This window comes from Neofelis nebulosa, chromosome 4 (assembly GCF_028018385.1).
Source record: "Neofelis nebulosa isolate mNeoNeb1 chromosome 4, mNeoNeb1.pri, whole genome shotgun sequence".
Taxonomy (NCBI): domain Eukaryota; kingdom Metazoa; phylum Chordata; class Mammalia; order Carnivora; family Felidae; genus Neofelis; species Neofelis nebulosa.
Window position 1 is genome coordinate 166,393,089 of NC_080785.1, and position 23,588 is coordinate 166,416,676.

The window sequence follows — 23,588 nt, forward strand, 5'->3', positions numbered from 1 at the left end:
GCTGACCAGGGCGGACAGCGGGCAGAAGTGCCGGGCACAGCCCGGGACGACACGGACTCCACAGAGGATGCCAGACTCGATCAGCCTTGGTGCCACAGAACCGGCCCGTCCGAGATGGCCACAGAGACAGAAGGGTTAAAGAGGCAGGACGCCAGGAGGCCGGGCCGTCCCCTCTAGAGTCCCCTGCCTTTTCCGGCTTCCAGGGGCAGCGCATCCCTGGCCGGCGGCCCGTCCTCCGCCCTCACAGCCAGCGGCACGGGGTCTGCCCACGGCTCTGCCTCCGGCCCTCCTCCTACAACGACCCTTGTGTTGGCAGCGAGACCCCATATAATCCAGTAACATCTCCCATCTCGGGGGCCTCAGGTAACCCCGCGTGCCAAGCAAGTCCCTCTTACCACGCGGGGGAGCACACACACTGCCAGGCTCCCGCGAGCGGGCCGTGTGCGCCTTCGGGAGGCACCACTCAGGCCACTCAGGTGCCGTGTGAAAAGTCCATCGTGCAAAGAAAGAAACAGTCCCCGCGTCCCTCCAACCTGGGTGCTTTCTGCTGTGGGGCACATCTCGGGAAGACCAGCACATCCGCCTACGTTCACCCAGACAGGAGCACAGTTTCTAGAACGTCGGAAACGGGACCGGGCTACCAACCGTGGTCCGCAGGCCCTGTCGTCCCCAAACCTAAGCAGACGTGGACAGCGGCCCGGGCCACGGAGCAGAAGAGCCGCCCTTACGCCGCAGGGTTAAGATCCCCAGGGACAGCCAGCGGCGGGGGCCGTGCAGGCGACCCCCGCTGACAACCTTGGCCTGCAAATTCACGGTGGCGCTAGCGGGCCCGGGTACGGCGGCGGCTGTCCCGAGAGGAGCTCTTGAGCACGGCTGGGGGGGGGGGGGGGGGGGGGGATGGGAAGTGGCACGGCCACTGTGGAATGCAGCGTGGCAGTAACTGAAAAGGTGACGCAAGGGCTGGGACCACGTGACCCAGCAACCCCACGGCCGGTGTCCACCCAAGAACAAAACACACGTCGGCACAGAATCCTGTAGTGAACGTTCACAGCAGCATCGTTCGTAACACCCCCAAAGGGGAAACAACCAAAATACCCATCGACTGATGAACAGTTACACACGGTGTGTTCCCCACGCGTGGGGACGCGATCAGCCAGGAGCCGGAGCGAGGCGCCCACCCCCGCTGCCCCAAGGACGGACCCCGAACACGCGACGCTCAGGGAGGGAACCAGACACGAGAGGCCACGCGGGGTGTGAGTCCGCGTGGGTGAGACGTCCAGAACGGGCCCATCCGGGGACAGGAAGGGGGCTCGTGGGGGCCGGGGGAGAGGGACGGACAGTGACTGCTACACATACGGGTTTACGTTATAGGAGGGGTTTCTTTCTAGGGGGATAAAACGCCCTAGAATCAGATGGTTGCATAGCTCTGCATACATACTAAAAAATCACTGTACTGGGGCGCCTGGGTGGCTCAGGCGGTTAAGTGTCTGACTTCTGCTCAGGTCACGATCTCAGGCCTCATGGGTTCAAGCCCCGCGTCAGGCTCTGTGCTGACGGCTCGGAGCCTGGAGCCTGCTTCGGACTCTGAGTCGCCCCTTCTCTCAGCCACTCCCCCACTTGTGCTCTCTCTCAAAAGTAAGTAACATTTAAAAATATATACTAAAATTTAAAAATTTAAATAAAAATCACCGTATCGTACACTTTAAAGGGTGACTGTTACGGTATGCGAATTCCGTCTCCCTAGGGACGAATGGACCTGCCAGACCACAGGGAACCGGTCTGCTTTCTCTCAAGGATTCTAATCTCCCTGAACGCCCCAGGCCTTTTGGAAGAAGGAACCAGGAGTCTAAGTTCATGTCTCCCCCTCCGCCAGAGGCCCTTTTCAGTCGTGGCGCTCAGTTTCTTCAGCTACAAAATGGGCTGACCAAGGGAGAGGGCAGGTCAGGATGACCGCAGCGAGGGACCACTAAAGGTTAATCTAACCGCACGGAACGAGGTACGCACACAGAACATGCCACACTGAGCTGGGTACAAAGAGATGGCCACGTTTTGGAGATCTGGCCGTCTTCCGACAAAGCACAAGCTTTAAGGGTAAAAGCAGCGCCTTCGGAGACACAGAGCAGATCGTTTCCTAACCCGTCCACGAAGGCCTGGCCCATCGGGCCCCGGCAAGCGACAAACTAACCCAGACCAAGGCCGACACACCTTTTCTGTACAGGATCACACGGTAAATATTCCCACCTACATTCTCGAGCTCGACTCTCTATTCTCGGGCTCGAGCCGACAGAGGCGATCTGTCCAGGCACGCCGCACTCTGTGTGCCGATAAAACTTTACTTGCAAAAACAGGCAGAGGGGCCAGATCGTTCCACCGACCAGTTAGCTGACCCCACCGCCAGATGGCTCAAGCCTACCCCTTAAGCAACAAAACCTTTTCTTCACCTCTCCTACGGGGGACCTGAGTTCCACTGCCCGCCTCCCTGATTTCCCAAATCACGAAAGAGCAGAAAAAGCCACACCCCGGCCCACGCTTGGCCCAATTAGCTACACGGCCTTGGAGCCCAACACTGAACACGAGGTAGCCATTCTCGGGGCACCAGGGAAAGCCACCGTGGGATGGCCAGAGGCACACAGGACTGTTCGCCCCACACTGGCCAACCCCCTGCCGCCGGTCACCCCTCACAGGCCACACCCGCTCTGTAGATGTGAGCCGGGAGGTGATGAGGTTGTTCGATCTCTTACGAGCCCACCATTGGCCCACCATCTGAGGCCACCTCTTTAAAACCCTCTGTCCCGGGTTTATTAGGAAAGTACAGGAGGAGGCAGAATGCCCGGAGTGAACACCCACAGCAGCTGGGCAATGCGATTCTTTTCAAGGTATTTTTATCGTATTGTATTCGTAATTTTTTAATGTTTATGTGTTTTTTGAGAGAGGGGGAGGAAAGAGACAGACAGACAGACCGAGAGTGTGAGTGGGGGAGGGGCAGAGAGAGACGGAGACACAGAATCGGAAGCAGGCTCCAGGCTCCGGGCTGTCGGCACAGAGCCCGACGTGGGGCTCGAACCCACAAACGGCGAGATTATGACCTGTGTCGAAGTTGGACAGTTAACCGACGGAGCCACCTAGGTATAAAAGAGCCCAAAAGTATTTTAAAGGGGCACCTGGGTAGCTCTGTCGTGAGGCATCTGACCATTGATGTCGGTTCAGCTCATGAGCTCACAGTTTGTGGGATCGAGCCCCATGTCAGGCTCTGTGCTGACAGTGAGGAGCCCGCTTGGGATTCTCTCCCTCCCTCTGTCTCTCGCACATGTAGGTATGTGCACACTCTCTCTCAAAATAAATAAAGAAACAGTTTTTTCTAAAAATGGCATTTTAAGGGGCACCCGGGTGGCTCAGTCAGGCGCCCAACTCTCGATTTCAGCTCAGGGCGTGATCTCGTGGTTGGGGAGTTTGAGCCCCACGTCGGGCTCTGCACGGACAGCACAGATTCTCTCTCTCCTTTTCTCTCTGTCCTTCTCCCCCACCAAAAAAAATAAATAAATAAACATTTAAAAAAAGGTATTTTAAAGTAATTCTCCATTTTTAGAGCCCCCCCCCCCCCCACTTCTCCACTGTGACTGGTCACCATTTCCTGCAGGGCGTGCTTTCGGGTGAACGTGCCCCTGGATGAGCCAGGTCCTGATCCACACGACGCAGATGGGGCAGCTTAAGCGGGGCGATGCCCGCGTCCCCCGAAATGAGCCATGGCGAGGCGCAGCACTGTCACTCGGACGCCGAAGGACGGGAGCGCAAACGGGAGCACCGGACTAGAGGAGGAGCGGCCACCAGAGCCACCCCGAGGGTTCTGGGCTCCTCTGTGCAAAGGCTCCCGGGCCCCGGACACCCCTGAACTCAGGGCCCAACAGCAGCCGCCTTCTCCCAGCAGCGTGCGTGCAGGCCTGACGGGCTGCCCCGGGGGGAGCCGCGGCCTTCAGTGCCTCGCTCTCCTGTGGCCACCTGGGCCTAGGGCCCGAGCACTTACTTCAGAGTCCCGGTCGTACTGGAGAGCCAAGGCCGCGGAGGACAGGTGCCCCGTAGCTGGCAGGGGTTTCTATCAGGTCCCGGCAAGGGTGATGGTTCCTACGGTGCACAAAACAAAAGCACGATGAGCTAAACGGATTGCATGCCTAAATCTCAATTCCAGACTCTACTCCTAACAGCTGCGTGTAGCCCAAGGATACTGCCTTTACCCAGACATTTCCAAATCCTTGCCAATTTGCAAGAACAGTAAAATCATAGCTATAAGCACTTTCCCCATTGAAGTCCTGCAACAACTGCCCGTTTTAGGCTTAGCCCCTAAAAATCAGTAGCTGAGGAAGTGAGGGCTCCATGAGACAATCAAATTAAACCAAAGGAGCTTCTGGAAACCTTAAGGTTCCGGCAGCTCCTCAGAGGTTTGTAAGAAGTTCTGCCTCCTCCAAAGCCCCCAAGTCAGAAAGGCACCCCTCCAAGGAGGAGAGTCACAGGGACAACACGTATGTCTGGCAACCCCTGATGACACCCCCGGCAGGCGGAGAGCACAGGCAGAGGACAGGGCAGGGGCTGTACAGGGCCAAGATCCCACGGAGGGCAGGGTCCGAGCCAGTGAATGCACCGCTGGGCACAGAGACACCCCAACACCATGGAGTGGACACAGGACAAGACTCCCAACCTTCGGTGTAGCCCCGGCACCTTGGACAACCCGGGCTATCAGCTCTCCCGGATGCTCCCACGTTTTTCTCTTATTTTTGTCGGGTTTTTTAAATTCCTGAGCACGACCCCATTAAACAGATCACAGGGTCTCTTCCCAGGTCAGACCCCCGGGTTGAAAGCGTCAAGCTGTGGGACTGCCCGACCTCGGGCTGCGCCCCTCTTCTGGGCAAGGTAAATAAACTCCCGAGGCCTCCCGGCCGGCGCCTGCGCCCCTCGCAGCTGCCTCCCCCTCCACAGCCCCGCTAGCACCTGCTGGAGGCAAGGCTCAAGTCTGAGGACCCCTGCCTGGAGGTGTGGCTGGCAGAGCGCAGCCCCCCCCACCCCCACCCCCCCACCCCCCGGGATGTCCACACCCTCAAGCCCTCATCCCTGCAACCTGAGGCCGCACTCCCTTCCGCAGCAGAGGGGACTCTGCAGGTTAAGGACCTTCAGGCGGAAGATGACCCTGGGTCACGGGCGGAGCAGGAGGGTCAGAGAAGGCGACGCAACAACAGGAGCAGAGGCCACACCGTCACACTGGGAAGGAGGGAGGTGGCGCCCCTCGAAGCCGCACAGGCAAAGAACGGACTCCCGCCGGAGCCACCGGACAGAGCCGGCCCTGCCCACGCCTCGGCGGCAGCCCCGTGAGACCCATGCCCGCGTCCTGGCCTCCCGATCGGGGGCATCGGTGTGTGCGGCTTTCAGTCACTAAGCGTGGTTCCCCGTTACAGCGGCACAGGGACACCCACACGGTGGCTTCTGTGTGCATTTCCCGCATTTCGGGGGCGTGGAGAGATCTCTTCACTTCCACTGACCGAGCGGACTCTAGGCCGCGAGCTGCTGGCCTCGGGCTTTTTTGCTCCTGTGTCGAGGGGATCACGTGTCTCCCTCCTCGCTCGTGACGGTCTCTGCACGGGCTGTTCCCACGCTGGGCATGGGCCACACCCACCAGCACGTGGTCTGAAAGGCAGAGACCACCAGGGCCCGTGGTTCTCAGCTGGACAGAACCAGCGCTGCCGGGCCACCAAGACCATGGGTCTCACTACCCTCCTGCTCCGGGGGACAACGGCACTGACCCCCGAGCTGGGAGGCCGGGGTCGGGCCCCAGTTCTGTGGCCACAGCCCAAAGACAGCCTCTGTCCACCCTGACCCATGTCCACAGTGACCAAGGGGCCAGGCCCACCCACCTCCACTGCTCCTTCGGGGGCCGCGTCCCCTCCCCTCCCCGCGCCTCCCCCCCCCCCCCCCCCCCCCCCGCACGGCTAGCCAGCAGCCACCCTGGAGGTGCTGGGATGCCAGAGCCTGGCCTCAGGGCCCTGAAGCGTGGGCTGGGCACAGTGACAGCCTCCCAAACAGGACAGCATGGGAACAGGGAACAGAGTGAGCTTACAGTGGAGACACCGGACGGCCCACCTCAGCCGGGGGACCGAGGCCAACACCGCGGTGACAGCACGCACCCCCGGGGTGGTGTCAGGGGGAGGGCGCTTCACTCGGGGGGTCCTCCTCCCTAAACCCATCGCCCCAGTCTCACCATGAGAAAAGCCGCAGACGCACCCAAGGAAGGGCCTTCTAGAAAACCCCTGCCCGGGCCTCTCGAAACTGTCACGGAGCATGGAGCTGAACAGAGTGCGGACTTCACTTACTAAGAATGTATCAACATGGGTTCATTAGCTGCAACAAATGCTCCAGCCTGAGGGGAGGTCCCAGTGGGGAGACCGTGCGGGGTGCAGGGAGCACTCTCAATTTCTCTGTCCCAGCAAGATGCTTTAAAACAATAAAGTCTAAGTACCGTTTTTAAAGAAAAACAAAACAGAAAGGCCCGGGGAAGGCAGGCTGGGTTTGATGCCCGGCCCAGCCGCTGACCTCACCGTGGGCCCCGGGAAATCTGGGGCGCTAAGAATAGAACCCGGGAGGGGAGTCCGGTTGCAACAAGGTAAGAGCCTGCAGTGGCGACCTGAGACAGCAGACATCGATGTCCGTGAAAGGCACCGTCTGACCATCCCTCCTTTAAAAAGGCACAATCTGACCACTGGAAGAGGCTGTTACTCTGACGGCGGGCACGCAGAGGTTGAAGCTGCAGGCCGGGTGGTGTTCGCTTCACACACACACACACACACACACACACACCCGCAAAGGGCAGGCAGGCAGGGCCAGGAAGCAGCAGGAAACAGGGAAAGAGCCAGCTGCACCTCAAGGCTGAGGCATTAGGGACTGCCACCACCTGGTGGCCTCTCTGGGGAACCCCCTCCTTGGCTGGGTAAGGAACCCCTGAGTCCCCTGGTCCTACCAGCTCTCAGCTGTCCAGGGCTGACCCTCAGGGAAGGTCTGGAGGGCTGGCCCACACCAGACCACACTGCCCATTCGTGCCCTGGAGCTGGGCCCGGGTTTTGAGAGGCAGAGCGCTGACTGGGCAGCCTCCGGGCCAGATGGGAAGGGAGCCCTCACCTACTCATTCAGCTACCTGACCAGGAGGACCGGACGCCCAACTCTGCCGGCTCGTCCACGGCCACAAGCCCCAGGTGGCCCTCAAAAGGGGCTGGCATCCCCTGCTCTCCACCCAAGCCTACAGGGGCTATTCGTGCCCCTCACAAGGCAGGGAGACCCCCAAAGCCTCAGAAGGTCCACCGGCCTGAACACACTATCGTCAGATCGGTATGAACTCCGGCCTTCTGAACAACGTACATACACAGACAGATGGACACAGAAATAAACACAGGCGCGCACGGAGGCACGCGTGGGTTCGGATTCCCATTTCCAAGCTCTCGACTGACAGGAGAGGCCCCGACACCCCCCGACACCCAGCTCACCGTTCTCAAATACCATTCTCCAACGTGGAGAGGTGTCCTATTCCGGGGCGGAGGCAGGAAATATACAAGGTGAGCCGAGAGAGCATCTCGAGCACCTCGAAGGAGCAGGAAGGAAGGCAACCCTCCCTAGAGGGTGTGGTCACGAAGGAAGGGCACAGGACCCCAGTCGAGGAGCGCCCAATGGCCAAAGCCAAGGGCAACTGAGGCGACAAAATGGTGACGGTGCCGGACTTACAACGCGCAGGACAGAATAAATGCTCCGAAATCTTCACTGGCGCAAAATTCAAAACATACCATAAATGAGGCGGAAGCGGCTGCCCTCTTCCACCAAAGAATTCCGATTCCCAGATGGAGAAGCAGCCAGAGTGATACGAAGTCACGGGAAAAACCAGCGCAGGGAGATGCCCAGCAGGTGTGAGAGGAAAGAAGGCATCTGCACAGTCTCCAAGTCCCGAAGCGAAAAGCAGCACCTTTCCCTGCAGACTCCCGTGACGTCACCCACCGGCAAAGAGACACAGCGGCTGGCGGCAGAGAGAGCTCAGCCTGTCCCACACCGCGTGACCTGCATCCGAACCCCAGAGAACACCGGGCACGAGGCAAGTTGAGGGACGTCCCGCAGGATCCCCGACCAGCGTTCTCCAAAAGCATCGAGGTCACAAGAGATCAGCAAAGACGGAAACGGTCCCAGCCCCGAAGAGCCGGAGGTGTGATGGCTAAACGCAACACAGGGTCCTGGGTGGGGCTCTGGGGCAGAACGGGGACACGCGTGGGACAGCTGGCGGAATCCAAATAAAGGCTGTGGTTTGGTAAATACTCTTGCTCTGTGCTGCCTGCTTCGTTTGGGTTATTCTGCAGTTATGTTCCATGCTAGCTGCGGGGAGGTGGCTGAAAAGTACCCGAGAACTCTCAGAGGCTGTCTTTGTAACATTTCAATCCATCTAAAATTGTTTCCAAATAAAAACTCAAAAAAAAAAAAAAAAAAGCCAACCTTTACCTCTGTCCTCTGAAGCTCGCTGCACAGCAGGTTTTAGCTGGAAGAAGAGAGTGGCTGTAAAAAGATCCAGACCGATAAGCGAAGAAAAGCAAGCTGACGCCACACTGCAATCTAGAGTCAGGACCCACGGAAGACCCAGCCTGCTGAACCCAAGTTTCAGATCCTTCCTGTCTGCAAGAGGCCAGGAAGCGACATGTCTCATCGATCTTCCCATACTGGCCAAAGACCTCTTATTCACAGCCTCGCGCCAAACCCTCCATATCCTGAGGGACACTGAAACCCAACTGGGGAACGTCGTGAGGGCTCAGTCAGGGACGTGGCGGGCGCCCCAGGCTGTGTGGATCCCGACGAAGAAGGGTCTGGTCTCGTTACGTGGAGACGTAAGAACCACATTACCTTCCTTAATGCCCACCCCCAACAGCAGACACGACTCAGGATGACAAAACTTACAGTAAACTAGACAGTGTGGCACCAGCACGAGGACGGACACAGAAATCGACACAAGAGATCGACAGTCCAGAAATAAATCCACACTTGTGTCTTAATTGTTTATTTCTTGTGCGAAAGAGAGAGAGCGCTCGAGCATGAGCAGGGGAGGGGCAGAGAGAGAGGGGGACAGAGGATCCAAAGCAGGCTCCAGGCGGTCAGCCCAGAGCCCGATGGGGGCTTGATCTCATAAACCGCGAGATCATGACCTGTGCCGTCGGGAGTCGGACACTCAACCGACTGAGCCACCCAGCCGCCCCCAGAAATAAATCTGCACTTGTAAAGCCAGCTGATTTTCCAGGAGCTGCAAGACCATTCGAAGGGGAAAGAACAGTCTTTTCAACAACTGGACACCCGTGCGAGAAAGAATGAAGGTGAACCCCTACCTCACACCACATGCAAAACTCACCTCAAAATGGATCCTAGATCTAAATGCAAGAGCTCAATCTATAAAACGCTTAGAAGACAACACATGAATTAATCTTTGTGACCACGGATTAGGCAATGGTTTCTAGATGCAACACCAACACCACAGCCACAGAGCAAGGGAGGAAAAAGGAGGCCAAAACCCCAGAGAAAGTGGTAACAGGGCAGTCGGGGCCTGTTCCTGAAATGATGACACTTTTCACACTATGTCCTCTGTTTTCACGAACTTTCTCCCTGGAGAGCATCGTGGTGTCGTGGGGACAACCACAGGCTCCAGAGGCCTGGGTCAAGCTCCAGTCATGTGAGCTGGAGCAAGTTCCTAACTGGGCCTCAGTTTCCTCATCTGTAAAGTGGGGTCACCATGTTAATGCCCTACTCGTGCAGTTGTGGGGGCTTAAATAAGGCAACCGACATAAGCACTTAAAGGAGTCCCTGGCACACTGTAAGCCCTCTACAAATGGCACTTGTTACGGGCTCACTCAGCCTGGGGCACCTGGGTGGCTCAGTCGTTTTTAAGCGTCAACTTCAGCTCAGGTCATACACTCATGATTTGTGGGTTCAAGCTCCACACTGGGCTTTCTGCTGTCAGTGCTGGATCTCTCCCCCACTTCCCTCTGCCCCTTCCCTGCTTGTGCTCTCTCTCTCAAAAATAAACATTTTTACAAAATAGTATTTATTTCCAAAAAAAAAAAAGCATCCAACTCTTGATTTCGGCTCAGGTCATGATCTCACTGTCTGGGGTTCGAGCCCCGAGTCAGGCTCTGTGCTGACAATCAGGCTCGAGCCTGCTTGGGACTCTCTCTCTCTCCCTCTCTCTCTGCCCCTCTCCCATGCGCTCTCGCTCTCTCTCAAAATAAACTTTAAAAAAAGGAAAACAGAGGCTCCCTCGGGGAAAGCGGGCAGATCTGGTGACACGTGGGGTGGCAAGACACCCTCACCGACCTGTGCTCCCCGTGGCCGCGCGGGGTGTCTCTGAAGGGGAACCTGGCCACACCTCTTTTTTAGAAAACGCCCACCTCCTACCAGCCAGCTGCCTTTACGTTCAGGACACACGGCCTCCCCGTCCGCCCAGACGCCTCTACAGGACCCTCCTCTGCAGGGTCTGGAGCATGAAAGGTGGCCAACACCTTGGCACCTGGGGGGGGGGGGGGCTGCTAAATACAGACTTCTGAGGGAGCGCCAGGGCCTGGGAAGTTTCTGGCCTGGTGTCCCACGCTGTGAGATGCCTGGAGGTGATTGGCCCTGTTCTGCGGGACCCACGGCACGCACTTCACATGTTGGAAAGGAGCGAGCGTGCTCGTACGTGTCTTTCTCAACGGTGACCTCCTCCGGGCGGCTAGGGGCCACAGATCAGGGAGGGAGACAAGAGTAACATCTCGAAGCACTGGGTAACGATGGACTTTCAATCAATGGTGCTGGGTCAACTGGGCAGCCCTTTCGGAAAAGGCAGTCAGACTGTACATTCCAATGGATGAGGGGTCTGCATGAAAAGCAGGTGACCACACGAGCGCTGGAAAAAAACACGCTGACTCCCCCTCCAACTCAGCACCGAAAAGGCTTTCCAATTAGGACTCCAAATCCAGACACGATAGAAAAAGAAAGACCCATAAACTCTACTACATCAAAAATTATTTCAAAACACACATACTGCTTCAGGGCAAATAAACAAAAACAAAAAACCCCCCATTAAAAAGTCAAAACGCATGCTCTCTCTGTGCCCCTAACCCACTCAACATTTCATCTCTGTCTCTCTCAAAAATAAACAAACATTAAAAAAAATTTTTTTTTTAATTAAAAAGGGGCACCTGAGGGACTCAGTCAGTTAAGCGTCCAACTTTGGCTCAGGTCATGATCTCGCGGTTTGTGAGTTCGAGCCCCGTGTCAGGCTCTGTGCTGACAGCTGGGAGCCTGGAGCCTGCTTCCGATTCTGTGTCTCCCGCTCTCTCTCTGCCCCTCCCCTGCTCACGCTCTGTCTCTCTCTCTCAAAAATAAATAAACATTAAAAAAAATTTTTTTAATAAAAAAAATAAAAAGTCAAAATACAACTGATGAAACTCAGAACAAACATTTATAAAAATACCACAAAGGGCACATGGCTAACCTCCCTAATGTACATGAGAGTTTTACAAGGGAGGAAAAGCAAGAAATCCCATTTAAAAAGGGGTGGAAAAGGTACACCTGGGTGGCTCAGCTGGTTGAACGTCCGTCCGACTTCGGCTCGGACATGATCTCACAGTTTATGAGTTCGAAGACTCATGTCGGGCTCTGTGCTGACAGCTCGGAGCCTGGAGCCTGCTTCGGATTCTGTGTCTCCCTTTCTCTCTGCCCCCCCCCCCCCCACTCATGCTCTGTCTCCCTCTGTCTCAGAAATAAACAAACATTAAAAATAAATAAATAAAAATTTAAAACATTTTAAAAAGGGGTTAAAAGTATGAACAGGCAGTTCACGGAAAAGATGTAAAAATGGTCTCTGACATATTAAATACTGTTCAGCCTCCCTCATCATTCCCAAAATGCTAATTAAAACCACACAGCACATCCTGCTGGTAAGGCTGGGGGGACCAGACCTGTCATCCCACAGGGCCGATGGGAGTAAACCCACACCACCCGCTGGAAGCGAACTGGGCAGAAGCTAACGAAACGCATCTACGCTTCACTTCTGGCCCAGCGATCTCGCTGCTAGAAATTCACCCCGAAGATGCTCTCCCGCGAATACAAAAGTACCTATACGCCAGGGCTTTCGCTGCAGCGCCGTTTACAACTGTAAGACACTGGAAACAACCTAAACGCCCAGACACAGGGGAGGCTGATGCACAGAAGAGGACATCGCCATGGCCAGGTGAAGAGGCTTCCAGGATACGCCCTTCAGTGAAAAGCGCGGAGTTCAAGTTTCCTATGCCACACTTAACGTGAAAAAGGTGGGGATAGGAGACGACACACACGTCTGCTCTTTTGAGGGGCAGTGAAAGGATAAGCCGGAGACGACTGAGATCATTCCCTGCAAGGAGGGGTGACATCTGTCTCCAAACGTCTTTCTGCACAGTCCTGCTAATGTCCCGCCTCCTGGATGAATGAATGAGTGCATGAATGAATGAAATCAACAAGAGTTGGGGAGGGGGAGGAATTCTCTACAAATACACACAGAAACAAATAAAACAAGCCAGATTTCAGGTAAATAAGATAACCACAGTAACGAAAAAAGGAAGAACTAACCCAGGCCACTTTTAAACACAATTTTGGGGGGCACCTGGATGGTTCAGTCAGTTAAACGTCCAACTATTGGTTTCGGCTCAGGTCACGATCTCACGGTCCGTGGGTTTGAGCCCCACGTCTGGCTCTGTGCTGACAGCTCGGAGCCTGGAGCCTGCTTCCGATTCTGTGTCTCCCTCTCTCTCTGTCCCTCCCTCGCTTGCACTATGTCTGTCTGTCTGTCTGTCTCTTTCTCAAAAATAAACAAACATTAAAAAAAAATTTAAGGGGCGCCTGGGTGGCTCAGTGGGTTAAGTGTCCGACTTCAGCTCAGGTCATAATCTCGCGGTTCGTGGGTTCGTGCCCCGCGTCAGGCTCTGTGCTGACGGTGAAGAGCCTGCTTGGGATTTTCTCTCTCTCCCTCTCTCTCTCTCTGACCCTCCCCACTCGTGCTCTCTCTCTCCCTCTCAAAATAAACAAATAAACATTTTCAAAAAACCACAATTTTGCAACCATATGCCTTGGAAATAAAAGATCCAACAAATTATTAACTTCTACTCCACAGGCTTCTTTTACAGCTGGTGATGAGGCCAAGTTCTTGCTGACAGAGAGGGGGTTATAACATAGGAACGCAGAAGACAGCAAGGAGCCTGTCGGGGGGCACTGGGCCTGGAAATCTCAACGTGAACCCCCGGGCACCGGCGTGGATATGTGCGTATGCCAGAACCAGAAAGGTCTGTGTGTGTGATATACACGTACATATCATAGGAATGCCAATACACGCACATGGGTAGTTATTCCCAGCTCTGGCCAACGAGAGGGCCTAGAAGCACAGACACCCCATTGACAATGAGCACAGTAAACACCCAGGTCTTGGTTTCTAAACGGCACTGTCCACAAGAAGAACAAGGCTCCCTGGAGAAGTGGTCGACCCCAGAGGAGGGGCAGGGAGAGCACAGGACGGGCCTGGGACACCCACCGTGTCCCAAAGTTAGGAAGCACGCACAGAACGGTGAGGACATCCCAAAGGACACAACGAGCCACCTCGAGGGGCTCTTCCTCTGGATAAATTTGGGACCGCTGGGGCAACCAAAAACATAACGACGGCACCGGATCATAACCTACTGATTCAGGTAAGAATCCATGAGTCCACACGGATATAAACAAACACACGGGGAAGAGGAGACAGCTTGTCCTTACAGCGGAAAACCAATCAACGAATGCAAAAGGAATGATGGAATCAATCCTCCTTTGGCCAGAGTCAACAAGGGCCGCTGAGACCGACAGTGGACGCTGGAGGAGTGAGAGGCGTCCACATGGTCTCAGACTATCTCCGCGCAAGAAACTTAACTAAGTGCGAATTGGAAGAGTAGTAACTTCAGGACAGAGATCCCTCCTCACCCCAGAGATGGAGGCGAATATCACCAGACATGGAACAAACTGACCCCAGGGGCCTCCGGATACAACGTACAACGAAGGACAGAAGGTCACTTCTGGGATGTTCCTGCCAAAAGTACGTAACGGGGAGGAAGCGTCAGACAAACCCACATTGAGGGACATCCCACAGGATAACCAGCCTGTCTTCTCCCAAAGGTCAAAGTCATGAACTCCAAACACACTCAGGAACGGTTCCAGGTTAAAGGAAACAAAACCAGTCTGACAACTGAACACGGTGTGGGATCCCAGACTCTCTCTTGAGAATTTCGAGAATTAATTTCCTGATTTTGACAAGTTGTCAGGAAGACAGATTGTCTTGTCTGGAAGAACTGAACACGGAAGCATTTCGAGGTAAAGGGGCATCTCTCTGAAACAGCTCAGGGAAAGTGCAGAGAGAGAGGGAGAGAGAGAGGGAGAGAGAGAGGAGGAACAGAGCAGACGAGTGAAACGTTCACACTCGGGGAACTGGGAGAAACGCATCCCGGAATTCTTTGTTATTCTCGCAACTTTTCCGTCAATCTGAAAATCTGCCTCTAAAAACGTTCACTGCAAAAATTAAAGAGGAAGCCTCGGGTTGGAAAAGTAACCACAGGCGGCAGTGCTTGGGCAGGAGGCCTGGAGCTGGGAGAGCCAGGGACTCGGCTGCACCTGCCTGGCGCGTCAGGAGCAAACACGGGGTCTGCCAGCCCACCCTACATCTCCACTCGGCTCCACGGGGTCCGGGAAGCAGTGCGGGCCAAGGCCACCTGTCCCCCTGGCCCACGGCCACGGGCAAGGGGCCGGAGCCACGCAGAGAGAGGGCCGGATGCCAGCTTCCTCGGGGACCCCCGAGCAAGCTCCCTGCACAGCCAGAGAGGCCTCGCAGAGGCTCAGAACACCAGCCCTTTCTTTGTTCACACGCAGAGGTCTCAGGTGTTCGGTAAGTCACCACTTAAAACCATAATCATTAACCAAACAGTCTTCCTAGGTCTCCACAAACGTGCCCTGTGACTGTGCGTGGGCAGCAGGCGGGGCCGGGGCTGGGCCACGCGCAGGTACACGAGTTACGTGCCCAGAGAGGCCCTGCTCCTCCCTTCCGGCCCTGGTGAGTCTGGACGGGTTCGCCGGCCTCCCCGAGCCCCACCCTCCTTCTGGAGTCCGCTCTGGGCCGTCCCTCGGAGCCCACGGTGAGATGACAGCAGGGGGGAAGGGCTGACGCAGAGGGCACAGTTAGCCCCGGTGCCGGCACGGCTCTGAACGCCTGGCACGTCTGACCGGCTCCGACCCCGGGAAGCGGGCACTGCGACCGCAGCCCATTTCACGGAGGAGGAAACTGAGGCACGGGGCGGCGGAGTGACTCGTCTGAGGCCACGCCGCAAGCACAAGGGGGGCCGAGCCCACCAGCGGGGAGACGCGTGAAAGCCCCAACGCTCCCCTGCCCCGTAGCCTCCAGACTGCGGGCCTTCGTGAACGTCCCGAGTCCAAGGAGGGAGACGCTGGCCAACGTTTTTGTACTCTTAGTGAGGGGCGGGGGGAGGGGGAGACCTCTCCAAGCAGGTCACAAGACCAGGAACTTTAGAGGAAAAGACAAATCTGGCAATAAACTTGCAAAGATTCTACGTACCAACACATCAAAAATAAAGCTGAAAGATAAATGGGAAACTGAGAAAAAAACAAAAAAAAAATGTGTGACACAAAAGGGTGCTAACAGCCCTAATGCACGAAAGGTTATTATAAGATGCTTTTCTCAACCGGAGGCGATCCTGCCCCCAGACGGCATCTGGGGACATCTGCGGCTGCCACACTGGGGGGCTCCTGGCATCCAGCGGGTGGGGCCAGGAACGCTGCTCAGACCCCACGGTGCCCGGGACACCCCCTCCCCACCCCACCCGAGAATGGCCCGGTTCAAAGACACCAAACGGTTTGAGAACTCCCGTTGTGAGTCGAGAAAAAACACAAGCGTGCCGGTTTAACAGGTAGGCAGCGGCTGTGTACCGGCAATTCAAAAAAGAGGCGACTGGGAGGTGACAGATGACAAGGACAGACGGAAGCTGGGGCTGCCGTCCGTATGACGAGAACCTCCAGCCGCCGTGGGAGCACCAACCCAGACCGCCTCCCTGGGGACAAACGAGCAACCCACCTCAAGATATAAAAGGCATCCGCACTCACAAGCCCGCCTCAAAGAACCAGCAGCCAGGACGTTCACTGCAGGGACGCTTAAAGAGAAGAGAATCCACGGAATCCAAGGAGAAAAGCACACACGCCCCAACAAAAACGAAGCCACATGCGGTCAGGGAAACGGAAAGACACGGTCCACCGGACACGGCAATGACCCGGAGAGGCGGGGCCAAGATCCAGGCTGGTAGGATCCGGGGGAACTCGTACTCCACCCAGACTTGCGCCTCCGGTGGGAATACTTTTGCTGACCTTTAGAAGACCAAAGCGTACCTGGAGCCCACGCGGAGAGCTGTGCCGGGGACCCAGAGGACCCCGCCCGCCAGCAGCTCAACCGGCTGGTCCATCCAGGGAGACAAGAACCAACGTCCTGGGAGTAAGCCTTCAGCAAAACCACGCGAGTGCCCGCCCTACCTAATTCCCACTTAAAGTACCGCGAGCCTGGGGCGCCGGGGTGGCTCGGTCAGGGAAGTGTCCCGCTTCGGCTCAGGTCATGATCTCGCGGTTTGTGAGTTCGAGCCCCGCGCCGGGCTCTCTGCTGCCAGCACAGAGCCTGCGTCGGCCTCTCCGTCCCCCCTCTCCCTGCGCCTCCCCTGCTCGCGCACGCTCACTCTCTCTCCCAAAAATACACATTCTGTCGATTTAATTTTTGTGTAAGTTTCTTTCTTTCGAGAGAGGCAGAGAGAGAGAGCAGGGGACGAGCCTTGAGAAGGGGGAGAGAGAGCATCCCAGGCAGGCTCCGCAGCGGCAGCGCAGAGCCTGATACGGGGCTCGAACCCGCAAACCGTAAGACCGTGTTCTGAGGCCACACCAAGAGCCGGAGGCCTAACCGACTGAGCCCCCCGAGGGGCCTCGGAATTACGCGCTTTCAAAGGGTGAGCGGACGGCCCGGGAATTCTACCTCATAAAGGTGCCGTTTAAAAAACCCAGCACCCTGGAAAATGAACACATCAGAGCTCGCCCACCACTTCGGAGCCCCGCCTGAATGTATCCAGAACGCTGGGACCGCCCGCGTCGCCTGCCGCAGACGGGTCTCCGGGTTCACCGCCGGGCCTGCCTTACACCCAAGACCTGCCTGCCTGCCTGCCTGCCTGCGAGTGGGAGTGACTCGTGACCCAGATCTGGAACCCTGGGACAGCATCAGAGCCACAAACCAGTCAGCCTGGACGGGGCGACGGAGAAGAGGCCAAAACCACAGAGAGGGTGATGACGCAGCGTCGGGGCCTCCCAAGCCCGGGCCGGAGGGGGCAGGACCTCACGGACACTTTCCCGTGCGACGGTCCCGCGAGGGCCCGGTCACGCTCACCTCACCGAGGGCGAGGAGGAACGGACGAACGACGGACACCACGCAGGCAGGCGGACGGGCACAGGAGCGCCCCTGAGCCCCCCGGGCTCTTTCACTGACCGAGTGAGCTTAATCCTAAGGAAGCTCAGTGCGAAAGAAATCAGCATCGACTTGCTTCAAATCCTACCGGGAATTCTGATAAGACGTATCTGAGAAGAGCGACAGCCAACAGCGGAACGTACTTCAAAACATAAACTGAGAAAAACCGTTCTGGGCATTAAAACATCACACTGGAAAACATTCACTTCACACCAAAGAAGGCAGTAAAGGAGAGGAACCAAAGACGAGACAGAAAACAGAAGGAAAGTAACAGACGGAACTCCAACCAGATCAATAATGACATTAAACGTGGATGGATTAGGGGTGCCCGGTGGGCTCAGTCAGGAGGGCGTGTGGCTCTTAATCTCGGGGTTGTGAACTCAAGCCCCACGTTGGGCGGGGAGCCTACTTTAAAAACAGATAGATAGGGTCACCTGGGTGGCTCAGTCGGTTAAGCGGCCGACTTCGGCTCAGGTCATGATCTCACGGTCCGCGAGTTTGGGCCCCAAGTCGGGCTCTGTGCTGACAGCTCAGAGCCTGGAGCCCGTTTCAGATTCTGTGTCTCCCTCTCTCTCTGCCCCTCCCCTGTTCATGCTCTGTCTCTCTCTGTCTCAAAAATAAATAAATATAAAAAAAAATAAAAAATAAAAGGATAAAAAAATAAATAAAAACAGATAGATAGAGGGGACGCCTGGGTGGCTCAGCCAGTCGAACGTCTGACAAGGTAGGCTCAGGTCATGTCACGGTTCGGGAGATCGAGCCCCGCATCAGGCTCTGTGCTGAGAACAAGAAGCCTGCTTGGGATTCTCTCTCTCCCTCTCTCTCTGCCCCTCCCCTGCTCACGCTTTCTCTCTCTCACAAAATAAATAAACTTAAAAAAAACAGATAGTTTTAAAAAAAGACGACAGAGAGATGAATGAATGAATGAACGAACGAATGTGGACGGATTAAACGGTTCCAATAAACAGACACCGTCCTACGGTCAGGAACGAGACAGGGATGTCCACTCTCATCGCTGTGATTCAACGCAGCACTAGAGGCCCGAGCCTCAGCAATCAGACAACAAAAAGAGAGAAGACACATCCAAATCCGCAAGGAAGAAGTCAAACTCACGCTAGCAGCAGACGACACGACGCTCTACAGAAAACCTGAAAGACTCCACCAAAAACCTGCCAGAACTGACACATGAGTTCAGCAAGGTCACAGGATGCAAAATCAACGTACAGAAATCTGTTGCATTTCTATACACCAATGATGAAGCCCCAGGAAGAGGAATTAAGCAGTAAATCCCATTTACGATTGTGCCAAAAACCGTAAGATACGTAGGAGGAAACCCAACCAACCAACCAACCAACCGGCAGGTAAAAGACCTGTACTCTGAAAACTATAAAACGCTGAGGTAAGAAACTGAAGACAACGCAACAGAAATGGAAAGACATCCCATGCTCATGGGTTGGAAGAATAAATGTTGTCAAAATGTCGATACTACCCAAAGCCATCTACGCATTCACTGCAAAACCTATCAAAACACCACCGGCGTTCTTCACAGAGCTAGAATAAACAATCCTAGAACTTACACGGGACCACAAAAGACCCCGAATAGCCAAAGCAACCCTGACAAAGCAAAGCTAAGCTGGAGGCATCACCTTTCTGGACTTCAAATGAGAGTACAAAGCTGTAGTGATCAAAACAGTATGGTCCTGGCATGAAACAATGGATCAGCGGAACAGAACAGAGAACCCAGAAATAGACCCGCAAACACATGGCCGACCAATCTTCGACAAGGCAGAAAAGAACAGCCAATGGAAAAAAGACAGTCTCTTCAACAAATGGTGTGAGGAAAACTGGACAGCAACACGCAGAAGAATGAACCTGGACCACTTCCTTACAGCACACACAAAAATAAATTCAAAGTGGGTAAAAGACCTAAGTGTGAGGCGGGAAACCATCAAAATCCTAGAGGAGAAAACAGGCAAAAATCTCTTTGACTTTGGCCGCAGCAACTTCTTACTCAACACGTCTCCAGAGGCAAGGCAAACAAAAGCAAAAATGAACTATTTGGGGCCTCATCGAGATAAAAGGGCATCTTCACAGCAAAGGAAACAATCAGCAAAACTAAAAGGCAACGGACAGAATGGGAGAAGGTATTTGCAAATGACATATCGGATAAAGGGTTAGTATCCAAAATCTATAACGAATTTATTAAACTCAACACCCAAACAATGAAACCAAACTAAAAAATGGGCGGAAGGCATGAACAGACACTTCTCCAAAGAAAGACATCCAGATGGCAAACAGACACCTTAAAAAAGTGCTCAACGTCACTCATCATCAGGGAAATACCAATCAAAACCACAATGAGATACCACCTCACACCTGTCAGAATGGCTAAAATCAAAAACACAAGAGGGACGCCTGGGTGGCTCAGTTGGTTAAGCGTCTGACTTGGGCTCAGGTCACGATCTCACGGTCCGTGAGTTCGAGCCCCACGTCGGGCTCTGTGCTGACAGCTCAGAGCCTGGACCCTGCTTCAGATTCTGTGTCTCAAGAAAACAAAAATGCTAATTCAAAGGGGCACGTGCACCCCGATGTTTATCGCAGCATTAGCTACGACAACCAAACTACGGAAACAGCCCAAGCATCTGTCAACTGATGAACGGGCAAACGTGGGACAGGCACGCAATGGAATAGTACTTGGTCATAAAAAATAATAAAATCTGGCAACAACATTGGAGCTAGAGTGGATTATGCTAAGGGAGATAGGTCAGTCAGAGAAAGACAAATACCCTATGATCTCACCCATATGTGGAACTTAAGAAACAAAACAAATGAGCAAAGGGGGCAAAAAAAAAAAAAAAGAGAGCGGCAAACCAACACAGACTCTTAACTACAGAGAACAAGCTGCCGGTCACCAGAGGGGGGGAGGGGGATGGGTTCCCAGATTATGGGGATTAAGGGGCGCATCTGTTGTGATGAACCCCAGGTGGTGGTTGGTGTACGGAAGGGTCGAATCACTAAATTCTGAGCCTAAAACCAATATTACACTGGATGCTAACTAACTGGGATTTAGATTAAAACTTAAAAAAAAAAAAAAAAAAAAAAAAAGACCCAACTAGATGCTGTCTATAGAAGAAGCTCTTTAGATGCGAAGATACTAGTAGGTTGCATATAAAAGGACGGAAAATTGGGGCGCCTGGGTGGCGCAGTCGGTTAAGCGTCCGACTTCAGCCAGGTCACGATCTCGCGGTCCGTGAGTTCGAGCCCCGCGTCAGGCTCTGGGCTGACGGCTCGGAGCCTGGAGCCTGTTTCCGGTTCTGTGTCTCCCTCTCTCTCTGCCCCTCTCCCGTTCATGCTCTGTCTCTCTCTGTCCCAAAAATAAATAAAAAACGTTGAAAAAAAAAAAAAATTTAAAAGGACGGAAAATAAAATAACAACTATAAGGAAACCGGAGTGGCTGCACTAATATCCCCCAAAACAGGCTTGAAAACAAAAATGTTAGAGATGAACATTTTATAACAATATAACAATTACAAACTTATATGCATCTACTAATAAGACCCAAAGTACACGAAGCAAAAACTGATGGAAAAAAAGGGAGAAACAGAAAATTCAATTAACAGTAGCTGGAGACAGCAATACCCCGCTATCAACGATGGATACAACAACCAGGCAGAAACAACAAAGAAAGAAAATCCTTGAGCAACACTCCAAACCAACAGACGTGTGGAGAGAACCCCACCTAAGAGCAGTAAAACAGACCTTCTTCTCAGTACATGGGAATCATCCTCCAGGACAGACCATATGTTAGGCTATAAAACAAGCCTCATTAAATTAACAGGAATTTCAAATCATACAAAGTAGGTTCTCTGACCACAAGAAAAGTTAGAAATCAGTAACGGAAGGAAATTTGGGGATTTACAAATATGTGGAAATTTAAAAGCATACTTTTTTTTAAGCCTGTTTATTTAAAAAAAAATTTTTTTTAATGTTTATTTTTGAGAGAAAGAGACACAGATCATGAGCAGAGGAGAGGCAGAGAGGGGGAGAAGACACAGAATCAAAAGCAGGCTCCAGGCTCTGAGCTGTCAGCACAGAGCCTGGCATGGGACTCGAACCCATGAACCGTGAGATCATGACCTGACCCGAAGTCGGATGCTTAACTGACTGAGCCACCCGGGTGCCCCAAGTTTATTTAAGAGAGACAAGACAGAGCATGACTGGGGGGGGGGGGTGAGGGGGGGGCAGAGCGGGAGACAGAATCTTTAGCAGGCTCTGAGCTGTCAGCACAGATCCCGACATGGGGCTTGAACTCCCAGACTGAGAGATCATGACCTGCTCCAAAGTCAGATGCTTAACCGACTGAGCCACCCAGGCCCCCCCTAAAAATCATACTGTGAAATAACCAATCGGTAAGAGAAGAAATCACAAGCAAAACTAGAAAACACTTTGAGGTTAATGAAAATTAAGTCACGATAAACCAAAACTTACAGGATGCAGTGAAGCAACACTTAGAGGGACTTCACAGCTGCCTATGTTGAAAGAAGACCGCTCGCAAATCAATAATCTAAACTTCTACCCGAAGGCACTGGAGAGAGAGCAAACTAAATCCAAAGCAATCAATAAGAGGGAAATAATAAAGACCAGAGCAGACATTAACAGAATAAAAGAAAACCAACCGAAGCAAGAGTCGTTTCCATGAAAAGATCAACAAAACTAGTAAGTCCCTAGGTAGACCGATCGAAGAAAAAAAGGGAGGAAAAATTCAGGCTGCTAAAATCAGGAATGCGAGACACTACAGAGGATTCTAAAATGACGCAAGGATACCGAGCAATAAAAAGCCAAGAGCGACTGATACGGGCGACAAACTAGATGGAGGGACTACAAGTGAACGAAGCCAATCCCCGAAGGCTACGCATGGTGTCTGATTCCGTAACATCCTCAAAATGACTAGATTATAGAGAACGGAGTGGTTGCGGGGACCTGGGGGCGGGAGCGGCCGGTCACCCTGAGGGGGAAGCACAAGGAAACTCGCCCGTGTTGACGGGACAGCTGCGCATCTCCAGTGCGAGGGGGGGGTGACGCAAACCCACGTGGGCGACGTCACAAAGACATACCAGCAGGTGAGCGCAAGGATTCCCGGGAAGGCCGGCGATGCTCTGTGCCAATGTCAATCTCCCAGCCTTGATGGCGGACTGCGGTTACGTAAGACGTCACCACTGGGGGAAGACGGGTGAGGAGCACACGGGACCTCTTTGTACTATTTCTGCAACTTCTTAGGAGTCTGCAATTCTCGGACAACACAGAGTTTAAAAAGGTAACGTGGGGGGTATTTCACCGCGGATGTGAGGAAGGGTAGACCGTTATGCGGACTGAGGCTTTGGGGGCTGGGTGATGGGTACACACAGGTTCTTCACCCTATCCTGTCTCCCTCTGGGTGTGCTCCAACTCTCCATAATAAAAAGCTTACAAAAAAATGAATAAGCGGAACCATCCAGACTCACAAACCCCCTTCAAACGTTCCCATCAAGACCGCAGGCCCTCTGGTCTCCTATGCACCCCGCGACAACGGCCAGAGAGGTGACCAGGGCTGCCCTGGTGTCTTCCCATCACAGACAGGGGGCGGTCCGAGTGCCACCTGGAATGATGACAGCATTCCAAACAGCATCTGAGATTTGCCTAAAAGCACAATCTCTAAAACTGAGCCCTGCCCGGCGCCAGGAGCTTGCTTCCCATAGGGAATTTCTCCTTCAGCTGCCGCGAAGTCCCGCGGGGACCGACCCACCCCAAGGCCTCATTCCAGAGCGGAAAGCTGAACGGCTGAGATCAGGGATTCCTGCAAATCCTTAGGAGACCAGATTTCGAAGTCCTCACTTCCAGGTGAAAACGATCGGCTCCGACACCAAGGTCCCGACTCTTAAACAAGAACATTTAAAAGGGAGAACAACTGGGACGCCTGGGTGGCTCGGCGGGTTAAGCGACGGTTTGGGCTCAGGTCAGGACC

General features: G+C 54.1%; 1 protein-coding gene and 1 long non-coding RNA gene across 10 annotated transcripts in view; one reads left to right on the top strand and one right to left on the bottom strand.

Moving 5' to 3' along the window:
• The window catches only part of KDM4B (lysine demethylase 4B), a 133,446-nt gene that overhangs the window by 94,729 nt on the left and 15,129 nt on the right, over positions 1-23,588 (bottom strand). Inside the window, exon 2 of one of the 8 annotated variants that reach the window (XM_058728350.1) lies at positions 4,022-4,119. The exons of the other annotated variants lie outside the window; for them this stretch is intronic. The gene's annotated coding sequence lies outside the window, so the exon portion shown is untranslated. The remainder of the gene's footprint in view (positions 1-4,021; positions 4,120-23,588) is intronic. 8 annotated transcript variants of the gene reach the window in all.
• LOC131510799 (uncharacterized) lies at positions 916-4,023 on the top strand. Of its 2 annotated transcripts, XR_009261193.1 has the most exons (4): positions 916-1,253; positions 1,503-1,635; positions 1,745-2,876; positions 3,638-4,023. It is a non-coding gene; the product is annotated as an uncharacterized LOC131510799 (long non-coding RNA). The 2 variants fall into 2 exon arrangements; XR_009261192.1 differs by lacking the exon at positions 916-1,253 and having other exon boundaries at positions 1,368-1,635.